We start from the raw sequence: 4,972 nt of genomic DNA, 5'->3' as shown, positions 1-4,972 counted from the left end.
ATATATATATATTATATTTTATCATATTATATTTTATACACACACACACACACACACACACACACACACACACACATATATATATATATCGGCTCTTTATGTCTTGACAGATTGGCTAAGCAGTGGAGAATGTCGTAAGCACTCATGTTCTTCTTGCTGCAGGGCTGCGGTGGGTTGTTTTCCTTTCTTCGGCGTTCTACTTCGAGGACCAGGATGTTTTTTTCCTCGACCCGTTCAACTCTCTTGCTCACTGAGGTTTTCCATATTGTTCTGTCCTCAGCTAACCTTTCCCAAGTTTTTACATCAACGTGATTCTTGCTCAGACTGCTCTTGCATGTTTCCTTTAATCTCAGCTTTGGCCGTTCTCTGGATCTTCTACCCTGAGCCAACTCGCCATACAACAATTGTTTGGGAATTCTGGTGTCCTCCATCCGTTTCGCATGTCCAAGCCATCACATTCTCCTTTTGCACCGAATAGTTGTCATGTTCGAAAGTAGTACTTGTTTCAAGCCCTCTGTGTTGGTTACTTTGTCTTGCTAGGTGATGCCGAGGATCTTTCGCAGGCATCTCAGATGAAAGACATTGAACTTCTTCTCTTGCCCTGTGTTTAGTGTCCAGATCTCTGATCCATAGAGGAGTCTGCTCAGTATGCATTCCCCATAAATCCAAGAGAAAATTCTTTGTAGGCTTGTGAAAGGTACTCTACCGCTGTCTGTAGAGTGGACTCATTGTGAGCAACCAGTGCTGCATCATCTGCAAAGGGGAGATCTCTGATCAAGGTTGGCTTGGTCTGGGGTTTTGCTCTAAGGCGTGCAAGATTGAAAATAGGGACCATCAGTTCTCCTGAGAAGGCAGACATCACCAGGAGACTCCTTGGAAGCAAACTGAAATAGCACGGCAAAGGTGCTGAAATGGGTCGGTTCCAGAACACAGCCTTGTTTAACTCAGCTTCTGGTCTGAAAACTATCTAATGTTGAACCATCTAACTAAACCGTGGCTTTCATACCTTCATGGAAGGACATGACAATTTGGAGAAGAGTTGGTGAACATCTAATTTTGTGAAGAACCATGAACACTCCTGATCTACTGACTATCAAATGCCTTAGGTCTACAAATGTCACATGTAGGGGTTGACTTTGTTCGTGACACTTTTCTTGGAGCTGTCGAAGAGACAATATCATGACCATTGTTGAGCGTCCTGATCTGAAACCACACTGACTTTCTGGAAGAACTCTCTCTGTTAACTTCTGTAGGCGTTTCAACAGTACTCGGACAAATGCTTTTCCTGTAATACATAAAAATGAAATGCTTCTGTAGTTATTGCACTTTCCTTTCACTCCCTTGTTTTCATACAGGGTCACTATGTTGGCATCTCTCATGTCTTGTGAGACCGCTCCGTGCTTCCAGCAGAGTATCAAGAGCTTGTACGTGTGAGCCAGGATAGTGTCCTTGTTCTCTTTCGGTATTTCTGCTGGTATATTGTCATTGCCAGGAGACTTTCCACTTGCGAGCTTGTCAATAGCTTTCGCCAGTTCCTCCTGGGACGGTTTTGTCAAATTCTGTCATCTCTGGAAGCAGGAGGATTACTTCATGTAGGCTTTCATTCACTGGTCGGTCTTGTGAGTAGAGGTATGAGTAATGTTCGACCCATCTCTCCATCTGCTGATGTTTATCTACTTCCCCGATAAGGATTTTAGCGGTGCTACCTTGTTGATCTGTGGTCTAAGAGAAATTCGTATTCTCTCATGCATCCTTCTTATGTCACCAGTGTCAGGAACCCTCTGAATGTCTATACAAAGATTCTCCCAGTAGGCGTTGGAACATCTTCATGCCCCCCTCTGAAGTGTGGATTTTGCAGCTCATAGCTTGTTCAATACATACACACACAGACACACACGCAAAACACACACACACACACACACATATATATATATATATATATATATATATATATATGTATGTATATATATATATATATATATGATTGTATACATACGCAGAATCACGTGCATGTATGTGTAAGTGTGTGTGTTTGTATATGGGTGTTTGTGTGTGTAAGTGTGTGTTTGTGCGTTTAAAGCTCTCATAGAATTCTAGAATTCTCTGCCTGTTGTATATTTTGCACTGAATGAACCAACAAGAATGGATAATATAACGCAGAACTCCAGACATGTTATTGGAGTTGAGTGAATGCAAAAGAAATGTTACGTGTGACCTAGTCATATTACTGTCTATCATCGATCAATACTTGATCAGTGATAGACATGACGCTATCATCGACTGTATAGATATGCATGTGTATGAGTGTACATACATACATACATACCTGCAAACATATTATTATTATTATTATTATTATTATTGTTACTACTACTACTACTACTACTACTACTACTACTACTACTACTACTACTACTACTATTTTGCATGAAGTTATGTATGTATTTAGGTATGTAGGTAGGTTTCTTTCGTTTTCTGTATTCTTTGAAATTTTAATCTAAGGAAAAGGTCGTGGTGGGGCGGATTCTATCTGGGAAACAAGTCTCCATCACTGGAATGTTATAAATGTATGTAGGTACGCGTAGGCATATACATACATTTATATATATATATATATATATATATATATATATATATATATACGCGCGAATTGGCATTCTTATACATCTGTATGCATGTGGATGGCTGTGAATGAATGTAAGCATGTATGTATACATTTACGTATATATGCGTGAATGCATGTATGCATGCATGTATGTGCACATATAAAGATTTACATATCGCCTGGCATACACAATTACGTTTGCCTGTTGGAAGCTCTCATCTAAGACAATAGAAGGGGGGAAAGCATAAACCTCTCAACTTCTACATCTCTCCAAACTGCTACTAAACCACCCAACAACTTCCATTAAGTAAGAATTATAACTACCATTCTCATATATAGCACAGAGAAATAAAATCCACCAAGGGAATTATGTTACCCTGCTAGAAATAACAACTCATTCTCTTAAGTCATATGATTTATAAAAAGAGAACATTTTGGTTAATTAAATGCTACATAGATTGTATCTGATGAAATACTATAGCTACCGAAGAGGTGATTTGCACAATTATATAACGTTTCAACATTTATTATGCAATTATGACTCAATTCGTTGAAATGCAAGTATGTTCTATAAAGCATTGAATATCATACTTGTTTTCTGGCAGTGCCATTTCTAAATATCCCGGGACATAGCTGACTAGGAGCTAAAGAACAACAGATCGCCACTGTAAGGTGTATCTGCACAGCGTGTCGGGAGAGTTAATATTAAATTGGTGGAAGGTGGTGAACTGACGCAATAGTTAGCAGGTCGAACAAAATGCTTGGCGGCATTTCGTCCGTCTTTACGTTCTAAACTCAAATTCCGCCGAGGTCGACTTTGCCTTTCATCCTTTCAGGGTCAATCAACTAACTAGCAGTTGAATACAGGGATCGATGTCATTAAGTTACCCCTCCCCGAAATTGGTGGCCTTGCGCCAAAATTTGAAACCAATATTAACTTAGTAGAAGGCGTTCAACTGGTAGAATCGTTAGCACGCCGGGGGAAAATGCTTAGCGGCATTTCGTCCGTCTTTGCGTTCTGAGTTCAAATTGCGCTGAGGTCGACTTCGTCTTTTATCTTTTCGGTGTCTATAAAATAAGAACCGGTCGAACACTAGTGTCGATGTGATCGACTTATCTCCTTCCCCAAGATTGCTGGCCTTGTAACAAAATTAGAAATTAATATTAACTCGGTGGCGAGAGGAGCAGAGATTAGTGAGTGTTCAGTGACATTGTTGAAGTGACATGAAACCGACAAGACCCGAAGAGATGCAAAGGCCCATGTCGTCGCAATAGAAAAGACAGAATAAGGAAGTGTAATGTATTCAAGATTGGCGCAGGAGTGGCTGTGTGGTAAGTAGCTTGCTTACCAACCACATGGTTCTGGGTTCAGTCCCACTGTGTGGCACTTTAGGCAAATGTCTTCTACTATAGCCTCGGGCTGACCGAAGCCTTGTGAGTGGATTTGGTAGACGGAAACTGAAAGAAGCCCGTCGTATATATATATGTATATGTATATATATGTGTGTGTGTGTATTTGTGTGTCTGTGTTTTTCCTCCCAACATCGCTTAACAACCGATGCTGGTGTGTTTACGTCCCTGTAACTTAGCGGTTCGGCAAAAGAGATCGATAGAATAAGTACTAGGCTTACAAAAAATAACTTTTGGAGTTAATTTGCTCGACTAAAGGCAGTGCTCCAGCATGGCCGCAGTCAAATGACTGAAACAAGTATAAGAGTATAAGAGTCTAGTGTAATGGTCGACAATATTATGCTCGTTAATCGAGTGAAATTTCGTTTGTTTAGATGAGAACTTGGATGTCTGGTGTGTTGCAGCAGCCCCGTCTAAATTGTAGGAGTTGTATTTCATTTTGGATTGTTCTTCATATTTGCCAGAGATTGGGCGTTTATGGCGATCTTTAGTTCCTGCTACGTGACGCTGATGTTTAAATAAAAAGTGAAGTACAATGTTTGCTTGAATTGTGTAGTGATTATTTTGACTGTCTTACGGAAAGAGGTAGGATTATCACGACGCGATTATGGGATATTTTAACGATTTCTTTTCAAAGAATCAGTGCTGGTGTGGCTTGAGGCGACTAAAGTGCAAATGGATAAGGTTATGGCGCAAATGTTCAAAGAAGAATGAAAGGTTGTAGCGTTTGCAGAGAAGGAAACGTTGTCTGTGGTGGTGGACAAAGAACCATGCACACCTATATGTGTGTGTGTCTCTGTATGTGTGCTTGTGCGTACGTGAGTGTGTGTATTTGTGTGTTAATACACACATATAAACACATGTACTATTATATATACGCTTTCTGTCCTCTTTTCGCATCGCTTTAACTCTGTTCTTAGATAGATAGATAGATAGATAGATAGATAGATAGATAGA

The sequence above is a fragment of the Octopus bimaculoides genome, chromosome 5 (assembly GCF_001194135.2).
Source record: "Octopus bimaculoides isolate UCB-OBI-ISO-001 chromosome 5, ASM119413v2, whole genome shotgun sequence".
Taxonomy (NCBI): Eukaryota; Metazoa; Mollusca; class Cephalopoda; order Octopoda; family Octopodidae; genus Octopus; species Octopus bimaculoides.
Note: the sequence above shows the minus strand (reverse complement) of the source record.